Here is a 21,184-nt window from a genome sequence, read left to right as displayed (position 1 = left end):
TCTCCTTCTCTTTCCTGTGTTAAAAAACACAGGAACAAAAAGCAAACAAGAAAAGTTCAAGGCCCGCTCATGGGTTGAGTATCTGTCAGCCGTTTGGTTTTAAGTGGATACTGTGTCTTTAAATTTCGAGGAGATCTATGCACATACGCAGTAGAACCCTCCAAGGGTGGGGCTGGAGTATCCACTAGCTCAGGCACCCCTATAGTCACCAGAATGGAGTTGCGCAGACAGCAAGGGACCAATGAAAGATAACAACAACAACAAAAAGAATGTCCACATCTCTATCTCTGGGGCTTCAGCAGGTGTCCGTGGCTACTCTGATCCTTTCCCCGCTTGGCCCCCCACAAAATGGCGGCTCCTGGAGCAGCTGAGCGTCCTGAACCAGGAAGCAATGGATTTCTTGCTTCTGCCACAAACTCCCCAGCTGTAAGTCTTCCAACCTTCTAAATATTCCTTTATATGTGGTTCAGAGTACTGGGACCATTCCCTGAGCCTTCTTGGTCCTGTAGTCTGTGTTGTTCTCGGCAGAACTCATCACTACAGTTCCACCCGATCTGCCATCTTTTTCCGGAAGTTCGCCTCTATGGTTTTTAACAAGGAAAAACGTTGTGCTTCAGAGGGGAACAAATGACCCAAATAAGATGACTGTGTGGACAGTCCAAGCATGGTGCTTTCTGATATTTAACTGAGAACCATCGTTTCAGCAGTCAGGAGAATACTAATGACTCTCTGTTTTGTAGGCAAAGGTAAGGTTTGCTCATTAGCCACTGAGATACAAGTCTAATCTCCATTTTCATGAGGAGGTTTTAACCTTACTTTTTCACTTTTGCCCCATTAGCATGCCCCATTTACACCAGCATGTCCAGGCAAACTTTACTCCATTGTGCCTCCTTTGCTGTAGCCTCCTGTTCGCACACAATATAGAGCGGAGGGGGCTGATGTAGGAGCAGAGCCAGGATTTGTGGGATTGAAAGCTAAAACAGTTTTTCAGGTCCTGTTTTAGAAAACAGGATGGCATAAACACTTCAGTGCTTGCTGACTAAGCAAGAGGCTGACAGTGCAGAGTCACTTTGGAGGCCCCTGAGAGGACAGTCATGGTGACCTGCTTCTGCCTGGTCACAGCCTTGATAACCCGGCAGAGTACGATTCTACTCTGCAGCACATGGCTCTCCATGAGCCAGAATGAACTCCACAGCAGCTGGCCGGTTGGCAGGGTGGCACAAATAGGTAATGTGCTCAGCTGCTACCTGAAAGGTTGAGTCATCCAGAGACATATCAGAAGAATGTGTCTATCAGTCTGCTTCTGAAAACTCAGTCATTCTAAACCTTGTGGAAGGAGCTCTGGTGGTGCAGCCATCAAGTGCTTGGCTGATAATTGAGAGATAGTTGGTTTAAACCCAACAGCTACTCCATGGGAGAAAAATCCTGTTGTTCTGTCTCTGTAGATTTCAACCTAGGAAACCCTATGGGGCGGTACTACTCCATCCCATGGAATTCCAGTCTGGTGATGTAGAATAAACATTAGACCACAAGATCGATTTGAAGGTCAGTGGTTCAAACTCATACTCCTCGGGAACCCTATACAGGGTGTCTGTGAGTCAGAATCGATTGGATGACACCTAACAACAGCAACTGCATCCTATGGCATTGCTGTAACTCGGAATCAAGTTGATGGCACACAACAACAAACCTGTGGTGAACAGTTCTCCAGTGGCCTTCTTTTCCTTGCTACGAGCCAGAATCAACTTGATGGCAGCTGGTATTTAAGAAAATACAAAATGATGAATAGAGAATTTAGCATGGAAGTAAATATTTAATTTGAGAAATGAAATCTCAACAAAACTACAAAGCTTAAAAAGTGGGTAAATACTTTCTAGAAACCGCACCATCTGGAAAATATTATATAATTTTTAGTAATCAACTTTTTTTTTTTGTATTGAAAAAATTTATATTTAGAATTAGCCAGCTGAACTCCGTTTAGATGATCCCAATTTTGTTGGCAACATCCAAAGCATCATAGTCAGGAGCCAGTCGAACATATGCCTTCTTTTCTCCATCGGGCCTGATTAAGGTGTTGACCTTGGCTGCGTCAATGTCATAGAGCTTCTTCACAGCCTGTTTGATCTGGTGCTTGTTGGCCTTGACATCCACAATGAACACAAGTGTATTATACCTTCAATCTTCTTCATGGCTGACTCAGTAGTCAGAGGGAATGATGGCATAGTGGTCAAGCTTGTTTCTCCTGGGGGTGCTCTTCCGAGGATATTTGGGCTGCCTCCGGAGCCTCAGAGTCTTGGGCCTACGGAAGGTGGGTGATGTGAGGATTTCCTTTTTTTGTGTGTCTGTGGACGCCTTTCAGCACTGCCTTCTTGGCCTTCAACGCCTTTGCTTTGGCTTCAGCTTTGGGAGGGGCAGGGGCTTCCTTCTTAGCCTTCGGCACCATCTTCGTAAAAAGTAGTAATCAACTTTTACATCACTATAATATTTTGTTCCATGTATTTTTTTGCATCATAATATTGACAACAATGATTTTTAAAATACTGCTTTCTATTGAGAGGACACAAAGATAATACAGTTATTTTTTTTCTCATGTGGTTAATCAATATTTCTTTTTTGTTATTGGTGCTTAGAAATGTAAAATATATTGATCTAATGCATTTTGGTAATATCATATAAAAATTTAAGATTATTGAGGATTTACATTTGGAAAGATGGATTCTGAATTTCTATTATGTATGAGATGTGAGATTTCAAGACATTTCAAGTTTTCTCAGGCTGTGATGAGTCTTGGCCTTTGAATTGACAGCCCTTGTTGAGATCCTTGGTACTGACTGACTCTTTGTAAGTTTTATGTTCTCTTCATTGATGTCAGAACTTCCTGTCAAACCAGGATGAACTTTAATCTTTTCCCAGTGTGCTGGCTTAAGTCCTTCCTCTTCAATAATTTCATGCTCAAACAATGTAAGAGTGTTTTAATTATTAAGATTCAACATTTATCTTTTCTTTTAATATGTTACTGCTTTGCTTATGATTAAAATTTTTATAATTCTTCTCTTGAAGCCAGTGTAATTTCTACTGATTTCAACACTCTTTTGCATATATCCCATTAAAAAAATCTGATCTTTCAGTTCTTTAATAAATAAATTTAAAGAGACTAAGGAAAATAGCCTTTGTATACACCTAAATAAGGGGTCTGTAATTTCTCATTTTATTAAAATATTGAAAAACATCTTTCTAAAGTGTAGCTGAAATTAAAAGAGAAAATTAGCATGTGTTTAGAATTATCTACAATGAATCCTTCTTGATGTGAGAGAGTTCCTATTTTGACAACAGATTGATGGGAGCTCAGTCCTTGACTTGAAGTTTTATAAATATGGTGATTGGGATTTTTTTTTTTTGTACAGACTGGTTTCTGACTTGATGCCTTTCAGACCTTGTCATATCATTCTGTAGCACCTGGCTCTGCACCTTTTTGTCATGTAGCTGGGTGAGTGGGCATATTGGAAGTAAGAGAAGTTCTTAGAAGCCACTTCTGAGGGAGGCCAAGCAGTACATTTACTATGCAGGGGAGGGACAGCCCAATCCATCACTATCTGATATGAAGTCTATGAATTCCCTACTCACTATCCCTTAACTAAATATCAGCAATGCCTGCAGCACCTCTATGCCCCCTAACAAAGGGGAAATGTCTCAGAGCAGAAGGCAGGTATCTTGGCATTACATATGTTCCAAAATCATACTTCTAGGGTCTCTCTGGAACGTTGAAAGGGTCGCTATGAGTCAGAAATGATTCACTAGCAGTGGGTTTGGTTTTGATTTGGGTATAAAGCTTAAACTTCCATAGTTTAACAGTAAAGATGCCTCAGCTACAATGAAACACAGTTTTGCATTGTCTGCTGAGGTCTTCTCTTGATAAGCTTTCTGGGACATGCATTTTTCAAAAGTTAATTTATGAATATAAATGTTTTAGTGTACATAGTCTCTCCTCTCTCTGGTATATTTCTCACATGGTTTCTTCTTTCCAAGTATTTTTCTGGAAGGAACATCTCTCTGAGCAGAAGTAGCCATGTGGGTCTTTACATGCAATTTTTTTTTTTTAAGCTTCTATTGTGAATGGAGTGATAGTTTACATGGGAGAACATCGGTTTTGGACTCAGCCTATCGTATTTTGTTTCCTTGCAATGATTACAATTCCCTCCATGCATCATCATCTAACAATATTTGCTTCTATTCCCTCTTTTTTTTTTTTTAACACAAAAATACTCAGGAATATATAATCATTTAAACAACCAAAGGGCACATTCTACAAGCCAGCCTCCTGGCCGCCATCACATAGCCTTTTTTTTTCCATGAGTCTACAGTCCTCAGCTGCTCTGTCTCTCCATACCATCACCTCTGTCTCCATCTCTAGTGTCACTGCTTCTCTGGGTCCCACATTCCATGTTCCACTCATGCTCTTCTCTCTTGAAGGTCCTAGGGTCCTTTGTTCCTGGAATGTTGGATTAACTACTCCCCCCTTTAAGTTACGAAACTTCTACCTAAAGGTAGTATCTGGCTTACTGTAAACAGTTGTGACAGTTGCAATAAGTCATGATAAAAATTACTCACTGTTGAATCAAAAGAATCCTATCCCCATCTCATTTCACTAGACCCGTCTGTTGTTGTTAAGTGATTTAAAATCATTTCTGATCCATAGTGACCTGGTATAGGATTTCCAAGGAGCAGCTGGTGAGTTTTAACCACTGACCTTGTGGTTCAAACAACTTTTCAGTCCAGCGCATTAGCTCACAGCGCTACATCAGGACTCCACCAAGACAACATGAAAACTATTCAGTGGGGATTCTACCTTCCCCCTCATTCTCTAAAACTAAACTTCCTCTTGAAAACTTGTAAGCCAGATACTTTGTGCCTTTATAGCATGCCTCTACCCCCATTTTAGGTAGCCAGTGTTTAAGTTGCCCGTCCCTATGAACCGTGTGTACAGAGGGGATAGGCTTGATACTTCATGTGAAGAATCCTTCCCTCTCAGTTGGTATTTTGAGCTACTACATCCATAAATATAGGTCAAGTTGATCAAATTGTAGCAATTTACACTTACTTCCTTAATCAAATTTCTTTATCTTCATCTAGTCAAGTTCTGGTCATGAAGCCATCCAAGCTATGTCATATGGGTACTATCTACAAGTTTGGGCGTTCTTGTGCATCTCCCCCCACATCATATTATCTGGATGCTTCACTCTCAGCTCTAGCCCTCTCTGACTATGTCCTTGTCCAGGGGCTCAGAAGTTCCCACGTCTCCCCAAGCTTTGCACCAACCAGCCCTTCCTCTTCTCTCTCTCATCTCAAGGTCGACAAGAGTCTATAGACTGTGGTCGAACTGCTGAATTTGACCATATCTTCATTACTGACTTTCCTCCACTTCCACTCACATGTTGACTAACATGGTTGCCAGTGAGCTTACATGCCTGATCATGTGTTCCCTTTGAGTTTCAATCTTGGAGGGGGATTTGCTCTGAAGGGACTTGATTACTTGCTTTATGGCTCTCCAGTGAACACCTTGCTTGTTCTTATAGTAGCCAATCAGACTGCCATTTTGTTTTTGTTTTTCTGCTGGTCTTTCCTTTAGGAAGTATCTTCTGTTCCTCTAGCTGCTCTGAGAGGGTCTGCATTTACATGCAATTTTAACTTAAGAGTGAAGTAAAGTGATTTCTCCTCAAGGTCCGTTTGAACTGCAAGGTTGGCGGTTCAAACTCCCCAGCAGCTCCTTGGAAGCCTTGTACAGGGTTGCTGTGAGTCAGAACTGATTCATCAGCACTTAACAACAACAAAATTCTTCGTAGTTGAACTTGAGAATGGTTCATTTGTATGTTGGATTTGACTGAGTATCAGAGACTTATTTTCCTTAAAGGGCATCTTATAACTTAAACATTTTATACATGCTAATTTTCATCTTTGATTTTGCAGAACTTCTTCAAGTTGGATTTTGTGTTGAATTTTTTTATTATAACTATTAATAAATTACACATACACTTGGATTCCCTACATTGTATATGAGTAGTCCTGGTGTGGCGCTGTGGGTTAATGTGCCAGACTGCAAAGCTGTTTGAATCGCAAGGTTCAGCGGTTCAAGCTCACCAGTCACTCATTGGAAACCTTATACAGGGTCGCTATGGGTCAGAATTGACTCGATGGCACTTTACAGCAATAACATATGAGCATAAGGATGCAACGATTGGAATGATGGTCTCCAGTGAAAGATCTGCCACATAACCACAACGAAATAGTCTTTCCCCTACACCATCTGCTGGGCCAGGTCTGTGTAAAAGTTCTATGCCTTGTTAAAATCGGTGCTACAGTCCAGGAAGAGAACCTTCTAAGGGCAACATGGAGGGGGTTTGGGGAAGGGCTGGCTTTTCATGCACAGTTATAAACATATCAACTAGGACAGGATGATAACTATGCCAACGAAATGATAGATGATGGAATGAATGTAAAGCTGATGTTCTCCCGTGTAGATTATCACACAATTCCCAATAAAACATTAAAAAAATAAATAATAAATAAAAAATAAACATATCAACTAGGGAGATGCAGCTATTGGGTGAAGGCCAATGTCTCCAGAGGACCGTGGCTGCCTTTTCTTTGGCTTTTTGTCTATAATTTTGTGAGATGAATTCACTAGCTTTAATACTAAACTAGATGATGGTTGGTTGTTATTGTCTTCTAGTGAAGAAATTACTATATTTTGCCACAGAGTAAAGTTCTTCTTTACAGAGATAATTTACATATGACTGTCCAAGGAAATAATGCTTAAAAATCTTTTAACAGATGATTTGTAACTAAGGGAAACAATATCTGATTATTGTGTTTCTTTTCAAGGTCACCTGTTCATTCAAAAACTAAAATTATTTTATTTCCCTGGAAATTGAACGTGGTTCAGATGTGAGAAGCCAAGTGCACAAGCAGTGTATATTTTCTCACTGTATTACTCTAATTTCTTTCTTTAGGTCAAGGTTAAGCGGGTCTAGAAAAACAGACGTCTGTGTTTGTAATGCAATAAAGTGTAATGAGTGTGGCGACTTTTTCTAATTTACCTCAGCTGGATATGCAAATGAAACGATTAAACTTATAACCCATAACTCTATGGGGAACTGATGGGGAACGAAAGTGCAGAGTATTTACTGTAGCTAATGGGAAAGTTGTTAGATGATAGGAATGTAATATGTTCTATTTGCAGATGTACTAAAGAGCTAGTTAGCAGTGTAAATGAGGATTTGGTTACTTAGGAATAACCTTCAAATTGCCAAAATGAGTCCCAACAGCACAATTTAAATTAAAAAAACAAATCAATCATTTATTTTATGGTGTTTGAATTTACTAACTACAGCTTGTTATGTGTATTTAGAGATCCCGTTTTATTAGTGGGAAATTAATAGTTGCCACATAGAGATAATGCATCTACACAGCATTGTTGTTAGGTGCCATCAAGTCAATTCTGGCTCATAGTGACCCTGTACACAGCAGGAACACTGCCCGTTCCTGTGCCTTCCTCGCCACCATTATCACGGGTGAGCCCGTTGGTGCAGCCATTCATCAGCCCATTTTATTGAAGAGCTCCTTTTTTCACTGACCCTCTACTTTACCAAGCTCTTCTTCAGTAACTGGTTCCTCCTGATAGCATGTTCAAAGTACATAAGACAAAGCCTCACCATCCTGGCTTCCAAGGAATGTTCTGATTGTACTTTTCCCAAGACAATATACTAATTCTATGCAGCATATGAGTTCTTTATTTTCACTCAGTGTTTTCTCAAGGAAACTCAAAATATTTCACAGTAATCAGTTAATACTATAACATGCCTGTTAGGAAGAAAGGATCAGAAGAATTGCAACAATATATTGTTGTTGTTGCTAGGTGCAAGGGAACAGCATCTGATTCGTAGTGACCCTTTGTACAACAGAACGAAACACTGCCCGAGCCTGTGGCATTCTCACACTGGTTTTGTTTGAGCCCCTTGTTGGTGCCGCTGTATCAATCTGTCTCAGTGAGGGTTTTTCTCTTTTTCACTGACCTTCCACTTTACTAGAAGTCTCTTCTGACATCCATTTTGATATTTTCTTCCTTTCTAGCAAGCAAATTTGTGTTATTTGCATATCACAGATTGTTAATCTTCCTCCAGTCCTGATGCCACATTCTTCCTCATAGAATTCAGCTTCTCCAATTATTTGCTCAGCGTACAGATTGAATAAGTATGGTGAAAGGATACAACCCAGGCACACACTTTTCCTGATGTTAAACCACTCAGTATTCACATGTTCTGTTCTAACAGCTACTTCTTGGTCTATGTGCAGTACAGATTCCTTATGAGCACAAGTAAGGGTTCTGGCATATCCAGTCTTCCCAATGGTGTCCATCGTTGATTATGATCCACACAGTCAAATGTATTTGCTCAGTTCATGAAGTACAATTAAACATCTTTCTGGTATTGTCTGCTTTCCACCAAGATTCATCTGATATCAGCAATGGTATCTCTCACTCCATGTCCTCTTCCTAATCTGACTTGAATTGCTGGCAGGTCCCTACATCATTCAATATTTTGCCCACAGACTTCTTCAAAATAACAAGTGGAGATTTGAATTTTTGTCTTCATTTCTATCTGCTTTAGAAATGCTGAGCATGCTTGTCTGTTTTGGTTTCTAACTCTAGGTCTTTACACATTTCATTATAATACTTGATTTTATCTTCTTGAGCTGCCCTTGAAAGTTTCTGTTCAGCTATTTTGCTTTTTCATTTCTTCCAGTTGCTTTAATTTCTCTATACATAAGGACAAGTTTCAGAATTTCTTAAAACATCCATTTTAGTTCTTTCTTTTTCCCCCCTCTCTTTCTTTTTTAATGAACTTCTGCCTTGCTCAATGTATGATGTTCTTGGTATCATCCCACAGCGCTTTGATCTTCAGTCATTAATGTCTAATGTGTCAAATCTATTCTTGAGAAAGCCTCTAAATTCATGTGGGATATGTTCAAGGTCATATTTGGGCTCTAGCGAACTTGTTTTAATTTTCTTCAGCTTCACCTTGAATGTGCATCTGAAGGAATGGTGGTCTGTTCCACAGTCTGTCCTGGTCTTGTGTGGGCTGATGATACTGAGTTTATCCACCCTCTCTTCCCTCAGATGTAGTCAGTTTCATTTCTGTGCATTCCATCTGGTGAGATCCATGTGTATTGTTGTTAAGTGCCATCAAGTCGAGTGACCTTTTAAGTTGTTTAAAAGTATTTACAATGCATAAGTTGTTAGTCTTGCAAATTTCTGCCATGCAATATCCAGCATCATTTCTATCTTTAAAGTTTTACTTTCCAGTTACTAATCCTTCCTCTTATTTTTCACCTTTGTATTCCAGTCATCAGTAATTATCAATGCATCCTGATGGCATGTTTGATCAATTTCAGACTGAAGAAGTTGATAGACTTCTTCGGTTTCTTCTTCAATGATTTTAGTATTTGGTGTGTACATTTGAGTAATAGTGATTGTATTAACTGGTCTTCCTTGTAAACATATTGTGATACTATCCTATCACAGACCACATTATAATTCAAGATACATCCTGAAATGCTCTTATTGACAATAAATGTGATGCCATGCCACTTCAATATTTTGTTACTGGCATAGTAAACTAAGTGAGTATCAGATTAAAAATGACCAATACCAGTCCATTTCAGCTCACTAATGCCTAAGATATTGATCTCTATGCATTCCATTTCATTTTTTTTGACTTCTGATTTTCCTAGATTCATACATTGTAACTTTTCAACTTTCAGTTATTAATGGATGCTTGTAGTTATTTTTTTCCCCATTTTGAGTTGTGCCCCATCAGGCAATGAAGATCCCAAAAGCTTTGCTCAGTCATTGAGGTCAACTCTACTTTGAGGTGGCAACTCTTCTCCAGTCATATTTTGAGTGTCTTCCAAGCTGAGGGGCTCATCTTCTAGCACTATATCTGACAATGTTCCACTGTTATTCATAAGGTTTTCAGGACTAACAATTCAGAAGTGGGCTGCTGCTCTTCTTCCAAGTCTGTCTTAGTCTGGAAGTCCCACTGAAATCTGCCTACCATGCACAACCCTGCTGGCATGTAAAATAGTGGTAGCTTAATTTCCAGTCTCACAGTAACACTCAAGTCACCACATTATGAAAAAATGATAGATGAGTGGTGGATGTACCTCCGAGGGCACTGATTTTCACATTGTGGTTCCCAGGCCAGGAACACCTGCGTCACTTGGGAACTTAAAACATTCACAGAGTTGCTAATTTGGGAACTCTGGAGCTAGGACCTGCCATCTGTGTTTGTGCAAGCCCTCAGGATATTCTGATGCTTTCTTGAATTTGAGGACCACTGGTATTGGCGGTAGTGATAGTGACTAAAGCACTCAGCTGCTAATCAAAATGTCAGCAGTTCAAACCCACCAGTTCCTCCATGGTAGAAATGTGTGACCGTTTGCTTCCATAAAGATTTGCAGCCTTGGGAACCCTAAGGGAAATTCTACCCGTACAGTGTTCTTATGAGTTGGAATGGCCTTGGCAGTAGTGGTGAAGTTTGGTTTGCATGTTGAGAAAAGTTGAGACATAGAGGCACACAGGTTCTCACAAGTGTTTCTGTGTAACAGAGAGGGCAACAAGAAGAAGATGAAGACCATAAGATTGCTTATTCCTAAGCAGGATGATCCCAGACCCCAGTGGCCAGGACACATGCTTTCTCCTAAACAAGGAACACCATACCATGTACTTGTTTGCTTGAGCTGATAGTGCACAAGTGGCTTCAGTCAGGTGAAGGCGGAACAGCTTTCTCAGGAAACACTTGCTTGTCAGGTGAGAGATCCTGGCAGGTGCTGGCCCTCACTATTTGAAGCAGTTTTGATTTTAACTCTTGCTCTTCTTCTTCTTCCTTCTTTTCCCCTGATAGCTTAATAGATTATGAGCGGGACTGCTAACTGTAAGGTCAGCAGTTTGAATCTCTCAGCCACTCTGAGGTAGTAAGATGAGGATTTCTACTCCTGTAAAGATTTACAGCCTCAGAAACCCGATACAGGATCACTGTGAATTGGGACCGACTGCACAGCACACAACCACCGCCACCACCAGGGATGGTGTATGTTATGGAAATGTCATCGTAAGTTTGATTTGCTGATGGTTTGTAGTTTTTTTTCAAACACAGAAGCGTTTTCTCTATGAAAATGAGTTGGTACTCCCTTGTGAGGTTAGTCAGACAAGTTAATCCTTCAGTTATTTCTGTTGCTATATAGAAAGCATTTCTTGTTGATATTAATTCAGGATTGGCTTCAGTTGATTTGATTTTTCCCTCATTAATGGCCTTATTTTCCTGCTTCTTGGCATGCCTGGTGATTTTTTATTGAATGCAGACATTATAAATTTTGTTGGTTGCTGGATATGTTTGTATTCCTATAAATATTCTTGAGCTCCACTCTGGGATGCCGTGGTTTTTTTCAAACCTTTTTATTGTGAATTGAATGAAGGTTTATAGAGCAGGTTGTTTTGTATCTTTGGTTGCATTTCTCTTTTCCATTCTTCCTCTTTTTCTTACCTTTACTGCCTTCTGAACTTTGTCCTTGAGCAAATGCTGCCCTTTTAATCTCAAATGGTTTATTGTTCTAAGGAGTGCACACCTTCTTGGTGTTATTGTTCACTTTATAGATCCGTCAGTTTGACTGAAAATTGAGCCATGGGGTGAGTTCAGTTCTAGCCCTGAAGGGTAACCAAGGGCCATAGTTGCAGGGGTGCCCTTTTGGATTTTGCTTTTAAAATAAATTAGGTAGGGCTAGAACTGCATTGAGTCTTCACTACTGAGGAGTTTTGGTAGCATAGTGGTTATGAATTGGGATGCTAACCTCAAGGTTAGCAGTTCGAAACTACCAACCTTTCTGCGGGAGAAAGATGAGGCTTTCTGCTCCCGTAAAGATTTACAGCCTCAGAAACTCTGTACAGGATCGCTATGAGTTGGAATTGACTTGAGGGCACTTACCAACAACACCAGCATTTGGGTGTGTATGTATAAAATGTATTGCTCATAGCAGTTACAGAAACTAGTTTGCTGGGTTGTATATTCTTTGTAACAAAATCATGATTCAAAACATACAAAGTTAGTAAAACAGTTTGCTTTTACTGAGAAAGCACTGGTGAGTTGATGGGTTGTTTCATGTATTTCTGCTACTTTTAGTTATTCACATCTGAAGTACAGCTAACCACCCAACTGATATTGTCGTAGTCACTATAATTTGCCTGGAGACAGCTTTCTAAACACAGACATAGTGCTTGGGGAGGGTTAATTTACTTCTTTAAGACTTAACTTGAATATTAATCCAAGATGTAAATGTCACAGTTTGCAAGCTTCAAGAATTACAGTGATTACTCTGTAAGTACAATATTTGAATAATTATAACATTTCTTTTTCATTATGGGAGAGAAAAGACGATCATTCAGCCAGCCGTAAGCACCAGCAGCTCTACACGTAGTCTAAGTTATAATCCAAAGTCATTGTTTTTAATATAATAAATATGCCATTTATAATTAGATGCTAATTACTAAATAGCATGATTTTCCAGTTTGATCTCTGCTGTTTGAATTCATGCATTTGCAGAGATATATGCTAACAAGTAACTTACTTTCTTAAAATAATTCAAAAAATGGCATGTGAAAAGGAGGATTTTAAACTATATCCAGTTGAAGACAAATATTGACTATTTTGTCATTGTCCTATATGCTAATGAAAGCTTGAGTATTTGAATTGTTTTATAAAAGATAATAAAGTAAATCACTCCCATGTCTTAATTGCTTGGAAATATTTTTATGCTAGAGTAATTATAGTATAATACGTAATACTAGCTACACATAGTCCTGGTATAGCATTGTAGGATAAGCAATGGACTACAAGGTCAGTTTGACCCACAAGATCTGCAGTTCAAATACACCAGCCCCTCCTCAGAAACCCTGTGAGTCTGAACCGACTTGACGGCACTTAACCAGCACAGGTTAAGACTGTTCTCAGGATGCTCTTAGTAGCTCTGTATCTAAGACTGTGGTTCTCAAACTGTGGTTAATCAGGTTAACAGCAGCATACCTGTTAGAAATGCAGGTTATCCTCAGGAAGGGAAGCCCAGCCAACTATATTTTAAACAAATCCAAGATGGTTTTGTTACACACTCGAGTTGGAGCACCTGCGATTCTCCAATTGCACCTAGATAACAGGAAAGCTGTCTTTCCGGAGAATTTTCCCTAGTGTTCACTCCCATCTCTGAAATTCCTGTCATGAGTCTGGTTATGAACTGTTAGTTGAAGCTAATTAAGATTTGAACCGATTTAGAGTGAACAAGTACAGCTTTCTCACGCGCCTCTTTCAGTTTAATGCCCAGATGATCATTTGATTGTCAAAGAAAGAAAGTAACTAATTTGTTTTAGGATTCCCACTGTGTTACTAACTCAAGTTAACCAGTGGAATCTCATCTAATTGGATCAAGGGTTGATGGTTAAACTCACCAGAAGTAATTTGACTGTAGAATATCTCTCTCTCCACTCAAATTGATGTGTGTGGGTGGGGGACAACAAGTGCTTAATAGTTATTGCTCTAATCTGTGCCTGTCCCAGGTTGCAATTACTGACACACACATGTATTTGCTTCAATGTGCTTTTAAAAATGGTTGCAAGTTTAAGGAGAGAGAGTGAACTCTTATGTGTAGGAGAACTTCCCCTGACAGTAAGTTTTTTCAAAGCCAGGAAAAAGAAAAGATCAGTATTTTCTTCTGGTAGACCAGGCAGACCTGAACGACATTTAAAAGGTAGATTTGAGAACATTTCCACCCTTGTTAGTGAGAAATTTCTTAAATTAAACACTGTATCACCTTAAAGGGTTGATGTTGTTGTTGTTGTTAAATGATGTTAAATTGGTTCCAACTCATAGCAACCATGTATAGGGTTTCCAAGGAGTGGCTGGTGAGCTTGAACTGCCGACCATGCGGTTCAAACCGACCTCGCAGGCAAGCAAGCATATTGACCCGCAGCACCACACCAGGGTTGCTAGTAATAGGAAAACATATGGCTGCGCACAGTAATAGAAAAACCTTGCCCGTAATGAGAACTGTGAGTTGCAGTGAAGGTTATTAGCTCTCTTTGACACCTGCAGTGAGTGCTGAGTATTAATGCTATAAAAACTTCTCAGACATTTAGGTCGTTGTCAACTTCTTTATGTATTCTTTACTCAGTTGACCTCATGAGATTCTGGCTCTGATACACAATGAAGTTGGTAGTCGCTAAATCTTAGCACACACTTCAGACAGTCAGGATTCTCATTTGTAGGTGGTGTGTTAATGCAGCTCCTGAAAACTGGGTTAATTGTGATTATCAATCCGTACAGCTGTAGGTGCCCTTTCCACTTGTCATTTCCACCTTTCAAAGATAGTTGTTCTAACTCTTTTAGCTATTTTGTTCAGGGTTTTTTTTTTTTTTTTCTCTCTCTCTCTTTTTTTGTTTTTTGTTTTGTAAATCAGTATTTATGCTCACTTCTATTGTGACTTGAGTCTTTGTGGCCGCTGTGGGTTAATATGTGGACTTCAAGTCAGTTTGAAACACAAGGTCAGCATTTGAAGCTCACCAGCTGCTCCTTGGGAACCCTATACAAGGTCGATAGGAGTCGGAATGGACTCCATGACACTTAACAACAACTATTGTGACTATGTAAATATTGCTCTCAACTGGATTATATAATGCTCTACAATTGGATTTTCTTTGGGGACTATATTGTTATTTTCCTGGAAATAATAATTTTTCTCTTTATTTTGTTGTTTAGTTTTATGGATACAACTCTCGAAATCTTATTGCAAACTTTCTCAGAGCTACATAACCCCCCTGGATATGCCAAATACTTAACAGTTCAACTTTGGTGGTGATGTTCTGGGGAGGTATTGGGACTGTGGGAGAATGTTTGCTCATCTTTCTGCTCCAACCTGAGTCGGTTTTTTTCGAGGCTAATTGCGTAGTCTGGAAGCTCTGGGACTTCTTTCATCATCATTTTAGGAATTTCTTTTGACCAAGGGCCATAACAAAAGGTGATGGTGGTGTGCACCTATACCTATGTCTCTGCAAACCTGTCTATATGGACCTAGTCAAGAGCCTTCTGAAAAGTGAGAGCATCAGCAGAGGGGAGAGAGAGAGAGAGAGAGAGATGTAATAATTAACCTCCTTCTGGCCTGGCACCACTGCTGCGTTTTGCTGCTATGTGGGTCACTCTGTTTCCCTCTCCATCCTGGTTCAGTCTCTTGTTTCTGTTGGAGCATATTTTTCAGCAGATTCCTGAGGAAGATTGAACAGGAAGTACATTTTTAGGGTTTGCATGTCTTGAAATGCTTTTATTCAAATGGTATATGGAGTGACCTGGGGCCTTTTTTAATTAATAATTTTATTTTCTTGTCCTTAAAGAAAGCTCAACAAATTGTGTCAGCTTCAAGCCACACAGAACCTGGATCTATGCCTAGGAAGGAGACTTAGCATGCCAGTCAGTCCTTCACAGTGACTATGACCATCACATGGGTACCCATAAGCCTAAGGCAAACCAGAGACCTCCCAAACTAGGCTTCCAGCCCTAGCTGGTGACAATCTTAGGTGTAAAACCAAACATAATTCAAGTGAATATAACTGGAAATCCACACAGTCTCATGTGAGCAAATTGCATTCAAATAAACATTACACAATTTCATACAAAAAGAATAATTAAGGAATAATTAAAAGCAATGAATATACTTATAGCATTTTTTTTAAGCTAGACTTTTGTACAAAAACTTTAGCTTCCTACAAATTTTTCTCTTGAGTTGTACTTGTGTGGTAGCTTCATTTACAGTTGTTGTTGTTGTTGTTAAGTGCCGTTGAGTCAATTCCAACCCATAGCGACCCTGTATGGGGTTTTCGAGGAGCAGCTGGTGAGCTTGAACTGCTGACCTTGCAGTTCAAACAGCTTTGCAGTCCAGCACATTAACCCACAGCATCACACCAGGACTCCTTATTTACAGCTGTTCATTGTTGTTAGGTGCCCTCTAGTCGGTACCGACTCTTAGCAACCTTATGCACAGCAGAATGAAACATTGCCCGATCCTGGGCCAACCTCACTATTGTTGCCACATTTAAGCCCACTGATGCTGCCACTTGGCCAATCCATCTCGCTGGGGGCCTTCCTCTTTTTCTCTGACCCTCCACCTTACCAAACATGGTATTCTTCTCCAGCGACTGGTGCCTCTTGACAATATGTCCAAAGTATGAAAGACGTAGTTTGGCCATCATGGCCTCCAAGGAGCACTCTGGTTGCACTTCTTCCAACACAGATCTGTTGGTTCTTTTGGCAGCCCATGGCACTTTGATTATTCTCCTTCAACAACATAACTCAAAAGCATCAATTCTTCTATGGTCTTCCTTATTCTCTGTCCAGCTTTTGCATGCATATGAAGTTAATGAAAATACCATGGTTTGGGTCAGGTGCACCTTAGTCTTCAAGCTGATATCTTTGCTCTTCAATATTTTAAAAAGGTCTTGTACAGCAGATTTTGCCTAATGCAATATGTCATTTGATTTCTTGACTGCTGCTTCCGTGAGTATTAATAGTTGATTCAAGAAGAATGAAGTCCTTGACAACTTCAATCTTTTCTCCATTGATAAGAATGTTGTTTATTGGTACGGTGGTGAGGATTTTTGTTTTCTTTACTTTGAGATGCAATCCATACTGAAGGCTGTGCTCTTTGATCTTCATCAGTAAATGTTTTAAGTCTTCTTTACTTTCAGCAAGCAAGGTTGTATCATCTGCATATCACAGGTTGTTATTGAGTCTTCCTCCAATCCCGATGGTACATTTTTCTTCATATAACCCAGCTTCTTGGATGATTTGTTCAGCATACAGGTTGAATAAGTATGGTGAAAGAATACAACCTTGTTGCACACCTATTTTCAGTAGACTTCCTCAACAGTCAGGATAGAGGATTTTGTATAGAATAATTCTGAGCAAAGCTTTCTAAAACTTGTCTCTTGATATTTCTCTTCTATTCTTAAGTCCCATTCTCAGAGCAGACACAGTGTCTCCATCTCCTGTGCTTCCAGCTCCTGAAGTTTTCTGGGCTTTTGATGGATGGATCATCTCAATTTTCTGGGCATTTGCTTCTGCAGACACTTGTGTCTCGGCTTCTGTGCTGCTCAGAACACCATCTTAATTTCATTTTTCAAACTCTCAAATCCTGTTCTTCCTCACCCATCTTGGCCCTCCTCAGTGTATAAACCTTTAGTGTCACTGTAATGGACTTTTGAAAACACAAATGATCATACGTCTTCATCACAGGGACAGATTATACCATATGCATAGTACACACAGTTCCAATTGTGTCTTCCTGTTTACCTGCAATGTACAATTTCACTTATCCCCTTTACAGTAAAGATGTGGTGAACACCATGTCACATCGCTTTCCACAGATTAGCAGGCGAACACCAAAGCCCATGTGTGCCTTGCTCATTGTAACTGGTACATGTTATGTTGACTAATCCCCTTTGTTCTTTACAGACTGCTATCTGGCCACTCTTCCTTTCTCTAGACCCTCAGTCCTACAAATTGAGTGCATTGGGATCACGGGAGGGCTTGTGAAAACATTTTCCTGGGCTCCATCCTTAGAGGCTCTGATGTAGCACATACAGGTTCAAGTTTGAGAACTGCATTTCTAACAAGTTCCAGGTGATTTTGATGCTGCCCGTTTGGGGATCCAACCTTGTGAACTGCTGCTCTAGACTCTGCTGTAACCTACTGCTTCACGTTTCGGTTTTCTAAAACAAATCTGCCTATACCAGTGTTCTGCATGAGCAGATTTCAATGATCCCCGGCCACCTGTTAGATGACATCCAAACTCCTTGGCATGTCCTGGGTGGCAGTATCATCCAGGCTGCAACCTTCAGGGATAGCAGCCAGATTACTCTCTGTTCTCCTTTGCTGCAGGAGGAGTTGGTGGTGTAGGCTTAAAGCAGACATTATATTTATGTGTTCATAGTTCCTTCCTGGCTTTGCTTTGCAAAAACTGGATGTACTCGAGGGAGTATGCTAGGGGAAGAGAAAGAAGAAGAAAGGAAAGGTTCTGCACAGCGCCTAGGAGGATGCTGGATGGAGAAGATTTCCAGGGTGTCAACAAGATGTAGAAGCAGCCCGAGAAGATGGAGGACAGTCCTACTCTTTGAAGAGCATCACGTTTTTTGACGTTGATTCAAGCATGCATTTTCATTAGACAAATACTAAATGTGAAGTTCAGAGTCAACTATAGTAATTTCTAGTTTTTGTTCTGAAGTGGTCTGTAGACTGCTAACTACAAGGTTGGCAGTTCAAATCCACCAGCTGTTCCTTGGAAATCCCATTCAGGGTCTTTCTAAGTTGGAACTGACTCGATGGCTGACTCCTTGCTTTCCAGGGGTTGGGTTAAGTACTTTCAGTATATCATGCCCTATTATTGATTGTTTTTGCTTTCCAAGTGAGAAATCAGAAGCAGAGAGAGGCTATTTCCTGAGACCAGGTCTCTCCTGTGTGACAATTTATCTGTGCCTTGAAGCCTTCCCTTCCGCTCCCCTCTTCTCTCCTCCCAGCACACCGAGCAGCTTTCCCACCTTGCTCTTAAAACAGTTCATGCATACACCTGGCTTATCTTACAGTGGTGGTATGCCGTGGAGTTGGTTTGACTTACGGAGATCCTGTATAGAGTTCTTGAAGCTATAAATCTTTACAGGAGCAGAAAGCCTCATCTTTCTTCCACGGAGCAGCTGACGAGTTGGAACTTTTTGGTTAACAGTCCAACGTGCAACACACTATGCTACCAGAGCTGCTTGTATAGTAACTGAGGGTTTCACTGCCAGTATCTAGTATGTGAATGGTGAGTCATTCTTGTTACTGCTATCTGAGAAAGGAAACTGGGAGTTGGGAAAAGAAGGTCCTGCAATAAAATTTCAAATGATCTAAGAAGCTGAGAAGACAGTGACCTGGACAGCCCTCCTGAGGTGGTGGGAAGAGGCATATTGGGTTAGCATGGGTCCACCTTGGGAAGATAGGTTCAGAAATAGTTAGTCCAGCAGAGTAGATGAAATAAATCTCACTCAAGTTGTTGCTGTCACATTTCTTCTTCCTTTCTCTTCCGCTTCATTACCTGTTTCTTCCTCTCACCTTTCTCCTCCCTCACCTCTTCTCTTCTTCCTCCACTTCCTCTTCCACTTCTCCCTCTTAATCTATTTACAACTCAGTTACTTTATGAATCTGGGAGAAAAAGAATGAATTCTGAGCTGTGAAATCTGGAAGGATTGAACATTTGAATGATGGACGGACATAGAATATGGTGCGGGAGAAAGGAAGACCTTCACTTGGGCCTTAAGAGCAATACTCCTGAGGCTGTGAGAAGAGGCATGTGGAGTTAGCATGGGCCCACAATTGTCCAGGGCAATTGTGCATTTGCAGAAAAGCAAAAATGAATCAAGGGACCTTTAAATAGTCTGTAGAAAAGTAGAATGGAAATTTTTTGTAGATTTCCTGAAGACCCTCGAAGAAGAATCTCATAGAACTTGCATGGAAATTGCAGTAGATTGCCCCCAACGTTTTTTACCTCCTGGTTCTACTTACTCCTCACTGATTCTAGGTACTTGCTTTGCCCCCTGGGATGATAGCAAATTGTGACACAGAGGCTGGAGAAGTATTTGAGCATTAGGATTTACACTCATTGCTGGGAACCCTTCACAAAGCTTCAAGTTAGCAGTCCATCGCCGATCCTATAGTGGCACGTCAGGGTATATAATATATTTGATTATATATAGATTTTGCTATGTGAAACATTGTTGACATTCTCTTCAATTATTGTTGTGTCTCTGATGCATTTGAAGTTTTCTTGGTTGAGCATTAAGAAAGCAGGCACTGTATTTCAACAAGGGCTGCTGTCACATTACTTCCAACTCATGGAGACCTTAAAGAAGAGGGTAGAACTGCCCCGGAGGGGTTCCAAGGCTGCTCTCCTCACAGAGCAGACTGCCACATCTTCCTCCTGGGCAACAGCTGATGGGTGTGAATAGCTGATGGACCTTGCAGTTAGCAGCTGACTGCTTGAGCACCAGGAAGACTCCTTGAGTTTAAATCTGGCCCCATTTAGCAGCTGTTTGACTTTGCTTACTGAACCTCTCTTACATTCAGTTTCTCATTAGTGAGAAACGTGAGTTGTTTTGACGGTTAAATGAGAATTCTGAGAGGAGCTTAGGAGTCTATCTAACACAGAGTTGTTGTTAAGTACCGTGGAACCGGTTTCGACTCATAGTGACCCTGCACAGGGTTTCCAAGGCTGCATATCTTTACGGGAGCAGAAAGCCTCATCTTTGTCCCATGGAACAGATAGGAACAATTAGAAATCATATAAAAATATTCATAAAGATGCTCATCAGTGACCTCTGTACTTTCACTCTCTGATTCTATTTTTCCATAAATGTCAATACTGTGAAATGGATTTTCAGAGATAGACTCGCGTGTTGAAGAAGGGACTCTATTAGTGCTGAACACACTTCCTTGTACACCTCTTTACTTCCACGGGCTGTGCCTTTCCCAGGGCCATGGTTTCTGGCCTGATATAAATATAGTGAAAGTCCCAGAATGCTAACATGGTCTTGGCAAGTCCCCCAGCCCTCCCTCCCTCAAAATCCACTAACTCATCACTCTTGGGCTTCCATCTTGGGACCCTGAGAATCATTCTCACCATGTGACTTTATCCCTGTTTAGGATGGTCATAAAGCCAAAGCTATTGAAAGCATTTGAGTTCATGACCCCTGACTTTAACCCCATCAAATATGAAAGCATATTCACATCTCTAAACCTCCCTGTACATTATGGTAAAAATCATCATCATATCCCATTTGGAGACATAGCAGCTAAGAAAGGGGGATGTGAAGTGACAAGAATCTGAAGGCAATTTCTAGACACTGATAGGACCCTGAATGGAAACCAGGTTTTGTGAGGTTTTGGTATAACTATGGTGGTTAATCCTTTCATAACCCGTGGAGTAGCTAGTGCTTCTAGAGGTGAGTGAAGGAGTCCTGTTGGTATGGGATTATGTGCTCAGCTGCTGTAAGGGAGGAAGATGTGGCAGT

The 21,184-nt window shown here is 40.5% G+C and overlaps 1 pseudogene; it reads right to left on the bottom strand.

Moving 5' to 3' along the window:
* Positions 1-1,977: 1,977 nt before the first annotated feature.
* Positions 1,978-2,443, bottom strand: LOC102828512 (annotated as a pseudogene).
* Between the last annotated feature and the right edge of the window lie 18,741 nt (positions 2,444-21,184).

The sequence above is a fragment of the Chrysochloris asiatica genome, unplaced genomic scaffold (assembly GCF_000296735.1).
Source record: "Chrysochloris asiatica unplaced genomic scaffold, ChrAsi1.0 scaffold00037, whole genome shotgun sequence".
Taxonomy (NCBI): domain Eukaryota; kingdom Metazoa; phylum Chordata; class Mammalia; order Afrosoricida; family Chrysochloridae; genus Chrysochloris; species Chrysochloris asiatica.
The sequence above is the reverse complement of the archived record's forward strand: the minus strand, read 5'-3'. Positions and strand labels throughout refer to the sequence as shown.